The sequence below is a fragment of the Sarcophilus harrisii genome, chromosome 4 (genome assembly GCF_902635505.1).
Source record: "Sarcophilus harrisii chromosome 4, mSarHar1.11, whole genome shotgun sequence".
Classification (NCBI taxonomy): domain Eukaryota; kingdom Metazoa; phylum Chordata; class Mammalia; order Dasyuromorphia; family Dasyuridae; genus Sarcophilus; species Sarcophilus harrisii.
In genome coordinates this window covers 138,517,863-138,538,329 of record NC_045429.1, presented here as the reverse complement: position 1 = coordinate 138,538,329, position 20,467 = coordinate 138,517,863, and positions in this window count along the sequence as shown.

Here is a 20,467-nt window from a genome sequence, read left to right as displayed (position 1 = left end):
AACTAAGACTTATTAGCTTTGGTTTTGGGTGACTGTGGACCCACACAATGTGGTATATTTGAATTAGCTTTATGTCTACCATTTTGTAAAATGTATGGAAAACAACAATAGCAGCAATAACAAAGACTTTAAGACCAATGGTGAGACTATTATTAAGAGGTGATAACTAAAGTGCTGGATGTTTGAGAAGTGAAAAGTGTATAGAAATGAATTGTAAGAAGATAAAAAATGACAAGATTTTCAGTGGACAAAATGTTTGAATTAATTTTGGGAAATCTGATTTTAAATCTTGCCCCAGACATTTATTACCTATATGACCCAAGATAAATCATTTAACTTCTTTTGGTCTTAGTTTCTTCATCTACAAAATGGGGATAATAATAGTACCTACCTCCCAGGAACATTGTAAGAATCATGTGAAATAACAAAAGTAAAATGTTTTGCAAACTTAAAGTGCTTTTTACATGTAATTGTTATTAATTTACTATTACTTTATTTTATATAAAGTGAGATAGAAGAAATTGAGAATCATATCAGTATTGTTATCCTATGTAGACTGAAAGGATGAAAATATATTTTAGCATCTGTTCAAAATATATGGACTGAGAGAGTAATTCCAATTTTATATACATCTGGATGTAGTCATTTTCAGTCTTTTAATTTTCCCTGTTTAGATAATTAGGCTAGTTTTCTTTGAGAGATGATTCATCTCAATTGGAGTTGGTATATTCCAGGGCTTATGCCATCAGTATAATATCTTGCCCCCACAATCTATCATTTTAGTTCCAATATTTTTCCAGCAATGCTCTATGACGATGAACTCTGGAACAGAATTGCAGTTTCCAGAGACTCCAAAACAATGTAAAGTCACATGGTGGATATAAGTAGATTGCAGCACATTATCAATGATAACCTGTCTGGGAGAGTGACTGAAAAGAATGGTGTGTGACAATAAAGAGGAACAGATGGACAATTGGAGTGCTGTCACTGTTGCCAGCAAGATATTAAAAGACCTAGAGGGAAGCTGCCAAATCACTGAGTGGATCATCTATGCAAGATTTAGTCCAAATTCTTTCATTTTACATTGGAAAAAAGTGAAGCAAGTCCAAAGTAGAATTTCTTTCTCAGATCATACAACTAATTAATGGTGGAGCTGGGACTACAATCCAGGTTTTCTTACTCCCTGCCTTGGGTAACTGGCAGGCACAGCAATGTTTTGATTTCAATGAGTTTTTTTTTTCCCTTAAGTCAAATATTGAGACAAGAAAGCTTTACATTAAATCAGCATATTACATAAACATAAAAAGTGGCAAGATAGAACTAATTACCAAAAACACCATGAAAACCTCTGGTTTATATCTGGTGTGGAGGTGTCAAACACAAATTATGGTAGCTTAATTTAATGCCTTGTATGCATCTGTTATTGGTCTATGTTTTGTGGGTGGATCAGTGCAATTTGCCTTGTGGGTTTTGGATTTAAAAACTGTCATTAGTAATCAACTGCAAATTTAACAGAAAATATTTTATCACAAATGCATCTCCAAATGGTGTCTTTTGAACATACACAGCCTGAGAGAAATGGAAATAATGATTCGTCATCTTGGCCTACTCTATCAAATTCAGCTGTACATTTCACAATATAAGCAAATTTTATTCACTAAAACTCATTTTTTTGGGAAGTGTTTTGGTTTCTCAGTTGATAGTTGATAGACTTGGGAGATGTGTCTGAATACAACTTATACATGTTGTATTTTCTTTTTCTTTGTGGTTACAATGTCCCATACAGACAAGATCAGTTTTGAGCTTCATGCCAACCATGTGATGTATGCAAAGAATATATTATTATCCCTATTTGAAGTATAGAGCCAATTAGGCTCAGATGAATTAAGTCATTTGCCCACAATGCACTACCTATAATTGGAAGAAGCAGGATTTATTTCTTGGTCGGTTGGTTCAGAGTCCAGTCCTTCTGCTATTCTATTTACATCATAATGTCTCTCTTCATAAAAGATATTACTTTTAAAAAATGTTTAGACACTAACTATGACCATGAATAAGTCATTTAACCCTTTTTGCCTCAGTTTTCTCATGTAAAATGAGCTGAAGAAGGAAATGACTAACCATTCTAATATCTTTGTCAAGAAAATCCCAAATAGAATCATGAAGAGCCACAGATTACTAAAAAAAAATGCAAATCCAAGAACTATATGAACACAATTTCAAAATATTTCTCACACAAATAAAATAGGATCTAAACAATTGGAAAAATATCCATTTTTAATGGCTAGGCTGAGCTAATATAATAAAAAATGGCATTTCTGCCTAAATTGATCTATTTGCTCAGTGCCATCCCAGTCAAACTGTCAAGACATTATTTTACAGAACAAGAAAAAATAATAACAAAATTCATGTGGAAGAACAAACAGCCAAGAATATCAAGGGACTTAATGAAAAATAATTGTAAGTATGGTAGCTTAGCAGTACCAAACCTAAAACTATATTATAAAGTGGTAGTAATCAAAACCACTTGGTGCTGGCTAAGAAGTAGACTGGTGGATCAGTGGAAAAGATAAGATACACACAATACAATATATATTTGATAAAGCCCTAAACTCCAGCTTTTGGAATAAAAACACTATATGACAAAAATTGCTGGGAAAATTGGAAAATAATATGTCAGAAACTAGACATAGGCCTACATCTCACACCCATAATAAAATGAGGCCAAAATATATACACAATTTGGGCATGAAGTATGATACCATAACAAATTTGGAGAACAAGGGACAATTAATCTATCAGATCTTTGGAGAAGGTAGGAATTTTTGATGAAAGAAGAGCTAGAAACCATTATGAAAGGCAAAATAGACAACTTTGATTACATTAAATTAAAAAGATTTTGTACAAACAACACTAATAAAAACAAGATTAAAAGAGAAGCACAAAGCTGGGGGAAGGCGGAAATCTTTACAGCCAATATTTCTGATTAATATCTCATTTCCAAAATATATAAAGAACTGTGTCAAATTTATAAGAATGTAAGTCATTCCCCAATTGATAAAGGTTCAAAGGCTATGAACAGACAATTTGCAGGTGATGAAATTAAAGTCATTTGTATTTGTATGAAAAAATGCTCTAAATCAATATCGATTAGAATAATGCAAATTAAAACAACTCTGAGGTACCAACTCACACCTTTCAGATTGGCTAAAATGACAGAAAAAAGATAATGATAAATGTTGGAGGGGATGGGGGAAAACTGGGACACTAATGAATGGAGTGGAGTTGGGAAATGATCCAACCATTCTAGAGAACAATCTGGAAATATGCCCAAAAGACTATAAAACAATGTATACATTTTGACCCAGCAGTGCTAGTACTGGGTTTATATACCAAGGAAATTATAAAGGGGAGAGAAAGAAACCACATTTGCAAAAAATGTTTGTAGCAGCTCTTTTTGCAGTAGCAAATAATTGGAAAGGAATAGATGCCCATCAATTGGGGAATGATTAAGCAAATTATGGTATATGAAAGTAATGGAATATTATTTTGCTTTAAAAAATGATGAACTAGCTGATTATAGAAAGGCCTAGAAGGATTTACATGAATAGATACTAACCAAAACAATCAGAATCAGGAATATATTGTACACAATAACAGTAAGAATGTGAGATGATCAACTGTGAAAGGATTGGTTCTTCTCAATAGTTCAATTATCCAAAGCAATCCTAATAGACTTTGGACAAAAAAATATTATCTGTATCTAGAAAAAGAACTAAGGAGATAATGTAAATCAACACATGTTATGTTCACTACTTTTTTCTGCTTTTTCAATCTCTCCCATGGTTTTTCCCTTTTTTTCTGATTCTTCTCTCCCAACATAACTCATAAAACAAAACAAAACAAACAAAAAACAAAAAATACTGTTGGAATACTTAAACTAGATTTAATCCACAAATTCATTAAAGACAAACACTCTATTGCATACAACACTTTTTTGTAATCATTCATAATTTCTCTCAGTTTTAGTCATGTATCTAATTCCTGATCCTAGACATATTTATTGATTAATAACCTATTGAAAATTTGGGACATCTATTACTTTACACATTGTCTTCATTTGTCCAAAGTAAGAACTGTTTAAACCCAGTAGTAATTGTTTCTAAGTCTAGAATAAAAACATTCTGAACTACTGATTAGGCTATCATCTATTACTGTTAAAATAACAATTACAGGGGGCGGAGCCAAGATGGCGGAGAAGACACACCCGACTTTCTAAGCTCTTCTCTTACCCTCTTTATCAATATTATATCGAGCCTCAAAAATAGTCTTGACTGCCACAATTTGTAAAGATAAGAAGTAGAACTCACCGGCCGAAGAAAATCTGCAGACTCGCCAAAAAAGGTTGGTTCCGGGGCCAGGGGGGAGATCAGCCCAGACAGGGAGAGAAATTAGGTTCCGAGGAGAGTCTCAAACCGAAAGTGAAAGCACAGATCTCAGCACAAGCCACAGCCCCAACCCGCAGTACCGGGCTTTTCCTTGGGGCAGTTGTGATCCTGCAAGGCAGGAGGACACAGCCCGGGTTAGCCTCCAATCTGCGCAGTGGGGAGCTCGGCTTGGGGCCATAGAGCTTTTCCGGGGACGATTTGCATTGGGCAGAGACACTGGGGCAGAGTTCGGGGCGGTCTGCGGTCTGCGGTCTGCGGTCTGTGGTCAGCTGCTAATACTCACAGTCCCACAAGAGGCTCCGGCTTGGGGCAGTGACACTTTCATCCCTTAGTCTCTAGCCAAGGGCAATCACTAACCCACACAGCCCTACTAAGCAGTTTGATAGCTCGGCCAGTGCTGAATCCACTTCCTGTTGGGGGAAGGGAAAACTCTCACTCAGAGCACTCCCATACCTCAGAGCCGGAAATCGGTTTACATCTTTCCCTGCTCTGCAAAGGAAGCTGGTAACCCCCTTGCCTAGGAGACCTACACTAAAAGCTTTAAAACATGAATAAAAAGATGAAAAGAATGATCGACAGCTTCTATGCAGAAAAAGAGCAGGTCAGCAAACCTGAAGAGACCTCAAACAGCAAAAATGCATCAGACTGTCCTCCTTTACATGATGCTCTCATAGAAGAGACCATTAAAAGTCTCAAAAGAGAGTTAGAAGATAAATGGGGAAAGGAAAGAGAAGCCTTACAAGAGAGCAACAACTTCCTGAAAAACGAATTGGAAAAAGTAAAAAAATCTCAGGAAAGTAAGAATTGTGAATTGGAAAAAATAAAGAATTCACTAGAAAGTAGGATTTGTGAATTGGAAAAGACAAAGAACTCGCAAGAAAGTAGGATCCGTGAATTGGAAAAGACAAAGAACACGCAAGAAAGTAGGATCTGTGAATTGGAAAAAGAAAATAATTCACTAAAAAAAAAAATTAGTGAAATGGAAAAAAATTCCACAGACCAAAACAATACATTCAAAAACTCAATTGGACATATACAGAAAGAAGTAAAAAAAGCTAATGAAGAAAATAATTCTTTAAAAATTAGAACTGAACAAATAGAAACTAATGATTCATTGAGACAGCAAGAATCAGTCAAGCAAAAACAAAAAAATGACAAACTGGAAAAAACCATGAATTATCTACTTGCAAAAACGACAGACTTGGAAAATAGATCTAGGAGAGATAATCTGAGGATTATTGGACTTTCTGAAAACTATGATGAAAAAAAGAGCCTAGATACTATTTTACAAGAAATCATCAAAGAGAACTGCCCAGATGTAATAGAATCAGAAGGTAAAATAGGCATTGAAAGAATTCATCGAACACCTTCTGAAAGAAACCCTAAAATAAAAACCCCAAGGAATATTGTGGCAAAATTTCAGAACTATCAGATTAAGGAAAAAATTTTACAAGCAGCCAAAAAAAAACCATTTAAATACCGAGGTGCCACAATAAGGATCACCCAAGATCTGGCTGCCTCTACATTAAAGGAAAGAAGGGCCTGGAATATGATATTCCGAAAGGCACAAGAACTTGGGATGCAGCCAAGAATAAACTACCCAGCTAAGCTGAGCATTTTCTTCCAGGGAAGAAGATGGACATTTAATGAAACAAATGAATTCCATTTGTTTCTGAAGAAAAAACCAGAACTAAACAAAAAATTTGATCTCCAAGAATAGAACTCAAGAGATGCAGAAAAGGTAAAAATAACTCTTGAGAATTGTATTTCTGTTGTGGATATACAAAAAGAATACATGTATAATTTGATTGTACTGATATAACATAAAAAAGGGAAGTAGATATGGAAAAGGGATGATGGCAGAATAAGGTGGGAAGGAGGGATAAAAAGAGGGAAACCACATCCCACAAAGAGGCTAAGGAAACTTATCATATCTGAGGGAATTTAGAGAGGGGGAGGAACATTGTGTGAATCTTACTCTCATCAGAGTTGGCTCAAAGAAAAAATAATTGACATTTGTTTTAGAGAAAATTCTCTCTCGCCTCATTAAAAACGGGGGAGAGGAAAAGGGAAAAGAAAAAGAGTAATAAGGGAAGGAAGGGGGAAAGACTCAAAGGGGGGGAGGGAGGGATTATAAAGAGGATAAGTATCGTGATACAAGAGGGGTACATAAGTTTAAAAGGGGGAAAGAGGGTTGGGGGAGGCAAGAATAAGTAAAGCACAATCTGGGGTTATTAGGATGGCAGGAAATACAGATTTAGTAATTCTAACCGTAAATGTGAATGGGATGAACTCCCCCATAAAGAGGAGGCAGATAGCAGACTGGATCAAAAGTCAGAACCCTACAATATGTTGTTTACAAGAAACACATTTAAAGCAGGGGGATACATATAGAGTAAAGGTAAAAGGCTGGAGCAAAATCTATTATGCTTCAGGTGAAGTCAAAAAAGCAGGGGTAGCCATCCTTATCTCAGATCAAGCAAAAGTAAAAATTGATCTAATTAAAAGAGATAAGGAAGGAAACTACATCCTGCTAAAGGGTAGCATAAACAACGAAGCAATATCAATATTAAACATATATGCACCAAGTGGTATGGCACTCAACTTCCTAAAGGAGAAGTTAAGAGAGTTGCAAGAAGAAATAGACAACAAAACTGTAATAGTAGGAGATCTCAACCTTGCACTCTCAGAATTAGACAAATCAAACCACAAAACAAATAAGAAAGAAATTAAAGAAGTAAATAGAATATTAGAAAAATTAGGTATGTTGGATCTTTGGAGAAAATTGAATGGAGATAGAAGGGAATATACTTTCTTCTCAGCAGTTCATGGAACCTATTCAAAAATTGACCATATATTAGGACATAAAGACCTCAAAATTAAATGCAAGAAAGCAGAAATAGTAAATGCTTTCTTTTCAGATCATGATGCAATAAAAACTACATTCAACAAAAAGTTAGGGGGAAATAGACCAAAAAGTAATTGGAAACTAAACAATCTCATCTTAAAGAATGATTGGGTGAAGCAGCAAATTATAGATACAATTAATAATTTCACTCAAGATAATGACAATGATGAGACATCATACCAAAATTTGTGGGATGCAGCCAAAGCGGTAATAAGAGGGAATTTTATATCCTTAGAGGCTTACTTGAATAAAACAGAGAAAGAAAAGATTAATGAATTGGGCTTGCAACTAAAAAAACTAAAAAAAGACCAAATTAAAAACCCCCAATCAAATACTAAATTGGAAATTCTAAAATTAAAAGGAGAAATTAAAAATATTGAAAGTAAAAAAACTATTGAACTAATTAATAAAACTAAGAGTTGGTTCTATGAAAAAGCCAATAAAATAGATAAGCCTTTGGTAAATCTGATTAGAAAAAGGAGGGAGGAAAATGAAATTAGTAGTCTTAAAAATGAAAAGGGAGAACTTTCCACCAATGAAGAGGAAATTAGAGAAATAATAAGGAGTTATTTTGCTCAACTTTATGCCAATAAATTTGATAACCTAAGTGAAATGGATGACTACCTCCAAAAATATAGACTTCCCAGACTAACAGAGGAGGAAGTAAATTGCTTGAATAGTCCCATTTCAGAAAAAGAAATAGAACAGGCAATTAAACAACTCCCTAAGAAAAAATCCCCAGGACCAGATGGATTTACATGTGAATTTTACCAAACATTTAAAGAACAATTGGCCCCAATGCTATATAAATTATTTGATAAAATAGGGAATGAAGGAGTCCTACCAAATTCCTTCTATGACACAGACATGGTACTGATACCTAAACCAGGTAGGCTGAAAACAGAGAAAGAAAATTATAGACCAATCTCCCTAATGAATATTGATGCTAAAATCTTAAATAAGATATTAGCAAAAAGACTACAGAAAATCATCTCCAAGATAATACACTATGATCAAGTAGGATTTATACCAGGAATGCAGGGCTGGTTCAATATTAGGAAAACTATCAATATAATTGGCCATGTTAATAACCAAATTAACAAAAACCATATGATCATCTCAATAGATGCAGAAAAAGCATTTGATAAAATCCAACATCCATTCCTATTAAAAACACTTGAGAGTATAGGAATAAATGGACTTTTCCTTAAAATAATCAGCAGCATCTATTTAAAACCATCAGTAAGCATCATATGTAATGGAGACAAACTGCAACCATTCCCAATAAGATCTGGAGTGAAACAAGGTTGCCCACTATCACCGTTACTATTTAATATTGTATTAGAAACGCTAGCTATAGCAATAAGAGCTGAGAAAGAGATTAAAGGAATAAGAATAGGCAATGAGGAAGCCAAATTATCACTCTTTGCCGATGACATGATGGTATACTTAGAGAACCCCAGAGATTCTGCTAAAAAGTTATTAGAAATAATCCACAACTTTAGCAAAGTTGCTGGTTATAAAATAAACCCACATAAGTCATCAGCATTCTTATATATCACTAACAAAATCCAACAGTCAGAGTTACAAAGAGAAATTCCATTTAAAGTAACTACTGATAATATAAAATATTTAGGAATCTATCTGCCAAGGGAAAATCAGAAACTTTATGAGCAAAATTACAGACCACTTTTCACACAAATTAAGTCTGATCTAACCAATTGGAAAAATATTAAATGCTCTTGGATAGGGCGAGCAAATATAATAAAGATGACAATATTACCTAAACTAATCTATTTATTTAGCGCTATACCAATCAGACTCCCAAAAAACTATTTTAATGACCTAGAAAAAATAACAACAAAGTTCATATGGAAAAACAAAAGGTCAAGAATTTCAAGGGAATTAATGAAAAAAAAATCAAATGAAGGTGGCTTAGCTGTACCAGATCTAAAATTATATTATAGAGCAGCAGTTACCAAAACTATTTGGTATTGGCTAAGGAATAGATTAGTTGATCAGTGGAATAGATTAGGTTCAAGGGATAAAACAGTCAACAAATATAGCAACCTAGTCTTTGACAAACCCAAAGATCCCAGCTTTTGGGATAAGAACTTACTGTTTGATAAAAATTGCTGGGAAAATTGGAAACTAATATGGCAGAAACTAGGCATTGATCCATACTTAACGCCGTACACCAAGATAAGGTCAAAATGGGTTCATGACCTAGGCATAAAGAATGAAATTATTAATAAATTAGAGGAACATAGGATAGTTTACCTCTCAGACCTGTGGAAGGGGAAGGTCTTTATGACCAAAGCAGAACTAGAGATCATTACTGATCACAAAATAGAAAATTTCGATTATACCAAACTGAAAAGTTTTTGTACAAACAAAACTAATGCAGACAAGATTAGAAGGGAAGCAATAAACTGGGAAAATATTTTTACAGTCAAAGGTTCTGATAAAGGCCTCATTTCCAAAATATATAGAGAATTAACTCTAATTTATAAAAAATCAAGCCATTCTCCAATTGAAAAATGGTCAAAGGATATGAACAGACAATTCTCAGATGAAGAAATTGAAACTATTTCTAGTCATATGAAAAGATGCTCCAAGTCATTATTAATCAGAGAAATGCAAATTAAGACAACTCTAAGATACCACTACACACCTGTCAGATTGGCTAAGATGACAGGAAAAAATAATGATGATTGTTGGAGGGGATGCGGGAAAACTGGGACATTGATGCATTGTTGGTGGAGTTGTGAACGAATCCAACCATTTTGGAGAGTAGTTTGGAACTATGCTCAAAAAGTTATCAAACTGTGCATACCCTTTGATCCAGCAGTGTTACTACTGGGATTATATCCCAAAGAGATTATAAAGAAGGGAAAGGGACCTGTATGTGCACGAATGTTTGTGGCAGCCCTTTTTGTAGTGGCTAGAAACTGGAAACTGAATGGATGTCCATCAGTTGGAGAATGGCTGAATAAATTGTGGTATATGAAAATTATGGAATATTACTGTTCTGTAAGAAATGACCAACAGGATGATTTCAGAAAGGCCTGGAGAGACTTACACGAACTGATGCTGAGTGAAATGAGCAGGACCAGGAGATCATTATATACTTCAACAACAATACTAGATGATGACCAGTTCTGATGGATCAGGCCATCCTCAGCAACGAGATCAACCAAATCATTTCTAATGGAGCAGTAATGAACTGAACTAGCTATGCCCAGAAAAAGAACTCTGGGAGATGACTAAAAACCATTACATTGAATTCCCAATCCCTATATTTATGCACACCTGCATTTTTGATTTCCTTCACAAGCTAATTGTACAATATTTCAGAGTCTGATTCTTTTTGTACAGCAAAATAACGTTTTGGTCATGTATACTTATTGTGTATCTAATTTATATTTTAATATATTTAACATCTACTGGTCATCCTGCCATCTAGGGGAGGGGGTGGGGGGGTAAGAGGTGAAAAATTGGAACAAGAGCTTTGGCAATTGTTAATGCTGTAAAGTTACCCATGTATATATCCTGTAAATAAAAGGCTATTAAATAAAAAAAATATAAAAAAAAAAGAAATTAAAAAAAAATAATAACAATTACATTTCTACCTGATCATTAGAGTGAAATGTCTGGCTTTCTATCTGCTATTGTCAACTACCAACCTGTTCAAAGGAGAAACAAGACTTGTCATAATGACTGTGGATTCAGAAGATGATAATAAATTTCATCTAAGTTTTGCCAATACAATTTTAGAAAAATCACAAATTTGAAACAGAGAGGACCTTCCCAGAAGTCCATGTTTTGTTTTGTTTTTGTTTTTTTTAATTTCTTGTTCCAATTCTTTTAGGAACAGCTTTATCCTTTTATTAGGTTAAGAGGAGAATGGGTTTTGAAGTTTCCATGAAATCTATCTTTTTTAATATTGATACTTTTTTTTTGAGACAATACCACCAAAGCATATATTCCCCAAAGGCCCATTAATTAGTCATGAACTAAAGGTAGAGATGTATCCTTTAAAGTTTTGACAATATGGCACTAAGTTTGATGATTTCAAATGATCATTTGATCATTTTTTCAGCCTTTCTATGATTATTCACATTGTTATCATTATGAAAACGGATCTATTGTTTCTAATTTCCTCAGTCTATATCATTACATGCAAGTGTTCCTGTGTTTTCTGAATTCTTCATATTTGCCATTTCTTAAGGCACAATAATTTGTCACTATATTTATGAGTCATAATTTTTCAGCCACCCATGAATGGCACATATGTATTTTATTTCCACATTTTAATTACAATTAATAATTCTTTTAACTTTGTTGAAATATAAATCATTTCTTGTTGTTACTAACTTCCTTGGTTATTAAACAAACCTAGTAATAAACTATTAATCAAAGTATATGAATAAGTTAATAACTTTTATTTATTTCTGATCATTTTTGTGACCCCATGTAGTGTATTTATATGAGATAGAAAACAGGAAAGATTCAATTGATGGGATAAAATCCCAGCTTAGAATTTTTACTTTCTGAGTGGAGGATCCCTATTGTCTCAAAGGAAATCTTTCCTCCTGAGTAATTTTTTTTTCCTCCAGAAATGTAGAGTAAAGTAGTGATATATTAATTAGCTCTTCTCCCCTCCAGCTTTTTGTTGATATCCCCACTCCTCTCAATGAATAAAGGATTTGGAGGCAATTAGATGGTTCAGTAGATAGGGCACTGGCCCTGAAGTCAGGAAGGAGGATCTGAGTTCAAATCTAACCTTAGATACTAACGCTTACTAGCTGAGTAACTCTGGCAATTCACTTAACCCCAATTGTCTTGTCAAAAAAAAAAAAAAATCAAAAACAAAAGCAAAAACACTTGCATAGTTAATAAAAGGTTTTTCTTTGCATGTCCACTATTCAATTCAATTCATTTTCGCCCACATTAATTAATTATCAGTCAATTATGAAAGGCAATGTAGTCTGTAGGAAATAGAAAGACAAAAATAAAGTCTTTTCCCTCAAGGAAATGAGTGTATTTCATGAACATAAATAAATATGAGATAATTGGAGGAAAGAGAATGTCTAAAAAATGAAGGGAGCATGTGGTAGTCAGGACAGATTTCAAAGAGGAAATTGCACTTTAATTGATGCTTGAAAGGAGAAAAAGATTCAATATGGTAGAAAGATATAGGGGAAGAGTTCATTCAATTCATAAGGACTATGAAAAAAGGTGAAAAAATTTCAGGTTCAGAAAACAGTCTTCAATTTGTCTGAACTATAGAGTTGATAAAGGGGATTAATTTCAGATAAATCTGGAAAGGCAGCATAGTCTTTTGTCAATCACTCAAGAGGCAATGTGAAGTATGCTAAGCACTAGGGATACAAAAAAGAAATAAAAATAATCCTTGATCTCAGAAAGATCACAATCTAATAAAATAAATAACATGCAAATAACTATTATACAAATAAGCTATATAAATGAAAAAATTAGATATTCCCCACTTTGAGAAGTTACTAGAATTAAGAAGCATTGGGAAAAGTATCTTGTCAAAACAGGGATTTTAGCTGGTACTTGAATAAATCAAGAGAATCTAGGAAATGGAGATGAGGAGGGAGAAAATTCCAGACATGAGGGGTAGTCATGAGAGAATATCAAATGTTATGTGTAAGGAAAAATAAGGGATCAGTATCAATGATTTTCAGAGTATGTGGAAGGGAAAAAGTGTTTTTGGAGATATATGGATAGAAAGAGAGATTTCAGAGACTATGTAAACTTTTGAGAAATCCAGGCAGTATTGTTTCTTCCCATCCTGGAAGAGATTAGGAAGTTATAATGAGTATTGAATAGAATTGCCTCAGCAAGAACAAGGACAAATTGAATTTGTCAGTTTTTTAGTTGATGTAGGAATAGTGGGGCAGCTTGATTTCATTGGCTGCTTTCAAACGATGCTAGAAATCTGAAGAGTTTAAAAAAGCTGAAACTCACTCATTTTTCTCCAGGAGATCTGAAAAAAAAAATCGTGACATGCTATAAATTATCTTTCCCTTCTCAGTGTCCAGATGTGGCAGAAACTGATCCAAAGTTTATCTTTACTATCTAAAATTAGTTTTATCATTTACTTTTGTCTAAATAGTTTACATTTTCTGGCTAGATAAAATCAAATCAACCATAAGTATGTTTTATCTATCTATCTATCTCTATATCTTTATATCTTTATGAATAGATTGATTTCAAGAGATCTAGAACTCATAGTAGGTATAGAAAGGTATATATTAAAAAAGAGGTTTAAACCTTGGTCTAAAATTCCAGAGTTTTTCCCCCTTATGGGGCTTTATGCAAATAAGAAAGAATCTCCCAGTGTTCATTTATTACTTTTAGATAAACTTTCTGAAGCATAGCTGGCTTGGAGAATCTTGACCCTCAGGCTCAAAGAAATTAGTAGTCACTGTTGTCTGGGAAGAGATAGAATAAGTAAAAAGTAGGCAAGTTCACTCCCATCTCTTGTAATTCATTCAATAAATATTCATTAAGTACCTACTATGTGCCAGGGACTGTGCTATAACACAAATATATACACTAGTAATACAAAAGATTATTCCCACCTTTGAAGAACTCACAATATAATGTGGGGAAATAATACAGAAAAAAAAAACTGAAAGGGAGTGGGCAAGGATATCTTACTCCTATGGGAAAATGATCATTTTTATTGTTCTTTTTGAAAGTTGTTATATGAATAAGTAACAGAATGGTTGTGTTGCTTAAGGGAAAAACATATATCCTGGACTCTATTTTAATTGTGGATTCCAAGAATATCTAGCCCCCTGTTGTTCCAGTGCTGATTTCAGGTAAATAAAAAGGGGGTTTATAGAGGAACAGAAGAAAAATCAACTGGGAGTGTCAGTCATCAAGTTTATAACTATATTGGGCTGATCTTGCTCCAGATTTTTATGTGTAAAGCTGGGCCAAGGGCCTGTTGGTGTTTACAATACAATTAGATCCAAAGTAATATAAATAAATGAATCCTAGGAAATGACCTTATAATTTAAAGTTTTAATATATATATGTATATATGTATATAAAGTATATATATATATATATATATATATATATATATAAAGTATAGAAATTGTTCCAGATAAATAGAAATATTTAGTGTAAATTAGAAAAATGGACCCATTTTGTCATTGCCAACTTCCACATCATCTCTCTGTCCTTTTCCTTTGTTTCCACTCTTCAAGAAATTGGATTTCCTTCAATGTCCTCTGATAGGGCTTTTTTTTTCATTTTATACGTTGATTATATGTATCTATGTATGTACATAGATACATATATGCAACTAAAACTTTTTATTTTCAAAATACATGCATAGATAATCTTCAACATTCACCCCTGAAAAACCTTGTGTTCCAATTTTTTCTCTTCCACCCCTGCCCCTAGATGGCAAGTAATACAATATAGTAAATATATGCAATTCTTCCATACATATTTCCACAAATGTCCTGCTGCAAAGCAAAATTCAGATCAAAAAGGAAAAAAGAACAAAATGAAAACAAACAACAAAAAGAGTGAAAATACTATGTTCCGATCCTACACTCAGTCCCCACAGTCATTTCTCTGGGTGCAAATGACTTTCTCCATCACAAAACCATTAGAACTGGTTTGTTCTTTGTTGAAGTTAGCCATGTCCTTCAGAATTGATCATCATATAATCTTGCTATTGCTGTAATAATGATTTCCTGGCTCTGCTCATTTCACTTAGCATCAATTCATTAAATCGCTTCAAGGCTTCTCCAAAATCATACTACTGATCATTTCTTATAGAATAATAATGTTCCATAACATTCATATACCATAACTTATTCAGCCATTTTCCCACAGAGTTCACTCTGTTTTCAGTTTCTTGCCACTATAAAAAGGGTTGCCACAGGGGTCCCTTTCCTTCCTTTATGATCTATTTAGGATACAAACCCAATAGAAACATTGCTGGATCAATGGGTATGCACAGTTTGATATCCCTTTGAGCAGTTCCAAGTTGCAATTCAGAATGGCTGGATCAGTTCACAATTCCACCAACAATGCATTAGTGTCTCAATTTTCCCACATCACCTCCAATATTCTTCATTATGTTTTTCTGTCATTTTAGCCAATCTTAGAGGTATGTAGTAATACCTCAAAGTTGTCTGAATTTACATTTCTCTAATCAGTTTGATTTCCTGTAATAGGTTTTCATGGTCCAGGGGCTTATCCTGGAATTTGTCCTCCACAAAATTCCTTCTTAAGGAAGGGAGAGACTCTAATGTGGAGGCAAAGAAACACATTTTAAAGAATGAGGAATAACCAAGAAAAGACACAGATACCTGAATTGAGTCCTATGAATAAGTACACTAGTTTGGCTGAATCCCAAAGCAATATCCCCTGATAAGTTGAGATCAAGTTATATAGAGTTTTGAAAATTAAATAAAGGAATTTCATTTTTAATAGGGAAAAAGGAGTCAATTGAAGTTGTTGGGGAGGGCAGTAATACAGTTAGATGACACTTAAAGAAAATTACTTTGACAACATTGTGTAATATAGATTATATTGATGAGAGTCTTGAGATAGGAAAGGCCAATTAGGAGGATATTGCTATAATTTAGATCAAACATAATGAGGCTCTGAACTAAGATGGGAAGTGCATGAGTACAGAGAAACATGAGGATGAAGTAGCTTTTGTGAAGATAGAAATATCAAAATTTGACAACTAATTAAATATATGCAATTAAATGCAGAGAAGAATTGAAGATAATACCTAGATTATGAACTTAAAGATTCTTTCACAAAAATAGGGAAGTCCAGAAGAGGGAGGTTCATAGGTAAGTTATTCCCATTTTAGACTTATTGAGTTTAACATGTTTCCAAAACATCATTTAAAATACCTACTCAATTATAGTGTCATCTAAACTTCATTTTCTCATCTTGTTCAAAAGGTTGCAATTAGAGAATATGGCAAATTCTCTACAGAAATCTAAGAACAGAATGCTTATAATATTTCTCTGATACATGAGTCTCATAGACAATAATAATACTAGATTAAGAAACTAATTTAATATACTTAAACTTTAGTAAAACATGCTGATTTTTAGTATTTACATTTCTAATGTGCTTCCCTAAGTACTCAACAAATGTTTGATTAATAAACCAGACTTTAATTTTGCTAGATATTATTATTAAAAACCATTAGTTGTATTTATAATAGTGTAATAACTAAGGCAAAGGGACTGAGGTTTTTATATTGGTCACTACAGTTCACAGATTATTGATAACATATATTCCTTAAGCAGGTAAAAACGATTTTAACTTGTCATGAGAAATAATTAGTCACAATAGTAAAATACTAGTCATTGTGCTTTTTTCCCTTGTTGCCACACCCAAAGCAAGCTACAATCTATCTTGACCCCAATATACTCTATTCCCAACAGTGACCGACAGTCTCTTCTTCCAGAAGATTTTGTGTCCTAAAGTTCAAGATCTTTCCCTGAAGTCATTTCCCATGCCCAGGTGCATTTTTCTTTTAAAAAGCTGACTTAAGCCTCATTGGGACTACTTGCCCTTGGCACCAAAATAATCAGCTATAGTTTAAATTTGCCCTACTCTTCCATATAAAAATGGAATATTTTCTTCATCATTCCTCAAAGATAACTTGTGCCCATTTTTCTTCAGAATGGAATTCTTCTGATCTTGAAAATGTGTGCAATTATACAGGGTACCTGTGTAATAAGTACCTATGTAACCCTAACCCTTTGCTAGTAATCTAATATTCTGATCAAACTTCATCTGTGCTTTTGCCTCCCAAAATGAGGTATGCATGGGATGGGGTAGACATTTTGGTCAATGAAGGGGAAGACATCAAACATAGAGCTCCATGTGAGATTTTTGGAGTAAAAAGTTCAGAGGAAAATGGTAATTAGGAAAACCAGAGAAGTTAAAATTATTTCTTGAATCTATACATAAAGATTTTCCTATCCTTCCTCCTCTGCTCTGACAGCTATCAGATCAGCAATAGGCTGAGTAGGAAAAGGATAACTTTGTTCCTGAACAATGAAAGGTAAATATTCTACCACAGATAAAGTAATCCTGGAGGTGGCAATCCTGATTTTCTGGTGTTTGCTGCAACACAGTAGAGAAGTATTGAGCTCAGTCCAATATTTATCCATAACAGAGATGGCTATGATCTTCCCTTGTGTGACTGTGTGTGTGTGTGTGTGTGTGTATGTGTAATAAATATTGTTTTATTATAAAAATCTTAAATTCTTAGTTGGCTCCCTCCCATTCCTATTCTGCAGCCAAGAAGCTAAAGGTAAAGGAAACTTGTTCAAACACGAAAATTAGGGATTTTTTTTTTGTTTTTCTTTTGAAAGGTTAGACTAGGAAATGAATGCATGTTTTGTTTAATTCTTGCACCCATTTAAAAAATGTTAAAAATCTACTTTTATTTAAAAGCTCAATTATGAACTTTAATGATGATCAGGGACTGATAAAAAAAACTCATGAATAAAATGAATCAAGAAAGTAAAAGGAATATCAGATAAATAGGAAAAAGGCTATATGGAGTAGGACACCATGTTGGGTTTATATATCCTTGGATAAAGTATCCAGAATACACATAGAAAAACGGAAAGCTGCATGATGAATGCCCATTTGGACCAAGGTCAACCCATTTAGAAACATTATTACATCTATTACATACTTGTTGCTTTAACTATATGCTAATTGCATTCATTACTGTCATCTATACTTCCTTCAATTTGTCATGATTCCCACAGTATATTTTGTATTACATATTTTATATGTGACATAGTATATATACGTGTATGTTCCATATTTGTATAACTATGTATGTGCATATAGGACATTTTTGATATATTCATGTGTATACACAAACACAGACACACACATACACACACACACACACACACACACATATATATATATATATAATATGTTTATGCATATATGGCATTTTGAAAACCTGGAAAAACTATAAAATAGTAGCTATTACTATTCAACCAATGAAAGAAATAAAAATCAAGACTTAAGTAAATAAATTCACTAGAAAAAATGGAAAGCTAAAAGAATCACAATCCAATTAATCCCAGCCTTGATATTTATTTTAAAGTAATTTATTTATATTTCAAAAGTCATTTTGAGTAAATGCAAAAATCTGTCTCTGTACTTCTTTGCTTACAAAATATAAAATAACATTTTTATTGTTCAATTGTTTTGAGTTACGTCACCCTTTTTATTACTCCTTTTGGGATTTTCTTGGAAAAGATACTAGCTAATAAAAATAGAAATTATCTCATCATGATAACACACCTTATTATTTCCATCTCCTATACTGCATAATAAAATAACCACTTAAGCAGAAAAGAATGCAAAAAAAAAAAAAAGAACTATACATTCTGTCTAAATTTCTTAGATGCTGTTGTCATTTCAATATTATTTGGGAATGACCATAATGTTTCCTTATAGATGCTGCATTGTCAGGTTTAAGATTAGGGATATTTGTCATAATAATAATAAAAAAGAACCCCCTAAATATCAAAAAAGAGAGATAGGTTTGCTTTCAAGGAACTGAGAGAAGACATTAAGGAAAGTTAACATGATAAAGATGGAAACTATCTTTAATGGAAACTTCTACTATATAAGATTTAATTAAAACTTCCTGGGGAATTTGGCCTTCAATTCCTAGTTTTCTTTCCATTTTGATTGTCAAAATGTTAGCAGTTAGGAAAACCTATATTTTGATCAGTTTAAAAGTGTTTTCAAAGATACAGATTCATTGCCCAACTCTCAGAGAAGTATTGTCACTAACTATAATAAGCAAAGATTTTCTTGTTATTCAGCTCCAAACCTAAGGAAGAAAATGTTCTAAGGAAGGAAAATTAGATATCAAGGGAGAAAACTTGATCCCTGTTGGGAGCATGTTGATATATGTTACCTCAGTACTACTGAATTTCTAAATTGCAATAGTAATCAAGAGAGGACCTGGCATTCACACATAGAAACAGTAGCCATTTTTGGTCAAAAAGCACTAAACTAATCTAGCTGCTCTCTTTTATAAAAGATACCTGAGGATAAAGCAAACAATTAAAAATGTGTACTGAACAGAGAAGCTGACAAGGGTAAATATATCACACCAATATCACCTCCATAAATGAAAGCCAATGTTTTTTCATGACTACTTTAGACTTATAGTGTTCTTCCCAAGTACTCTTTGGATTCTCATTAATATAAAGAGTGTTTTTAGACTTATCTCTCTTTGGTTACCCTATACCTATAATACTTTTCTTTTCTAATCTGTCAAGTTTCATGACATCTGGTCTTAATCCTTTGATATATAGAACCTATCATCTGGCCATATGTCTCTAGGAAGTTCTTGCCAAAAAGAAATATTGCATATACAATAAATATTTGCAGTTTCACTTGTTATATTAAAAAAAAAATTAGATGAGGGGAGTAGATGCCCACTGATTACAGAATGGATTAGTTTTAGCCTAGAAATGTAATATAATATAATTCTGCTGTTTAAAAATAAATGAATGTGATACGAAGGATGGAAAGACTTTTTATGAAATGATGCAAAATGAAGTTAGCAGAACTTGGAAACAACATAAATGATTAAAATAATAATATAAATGGAAAGAACTATATAGCTTTAGGAATTGAATATTATGAAAACAATGACCACACTTGCCCCCAAAGAAAAGGTATGAAGAGATCACTTTTACCATTCTTTGCAGAGATAGGGTATTATAGGTATGGAATAGTGTATATAGTAATAGATTTTTTTAAATTATGTTATTTTGTTTTGCTAACTCTCCATTCCCTTTTCATATATTTATTTTTTTAATAAGCAAAGGATGATAAAGGGGATTGTGTAAAAATAAAATATGTCTTATTTTACAAAGTTTACTAACTTCTTTAATTTAGAAGTTTCTATACTTCCACCTCCACAAAATTTTTTATGCAGTGAAGGAAAATATTTCTCCTGCCTACACCTACTTTGCTTGGCCTAATCTTAGAGTATTAGGAGAAAGGAAAACTAGATAGGAAAATA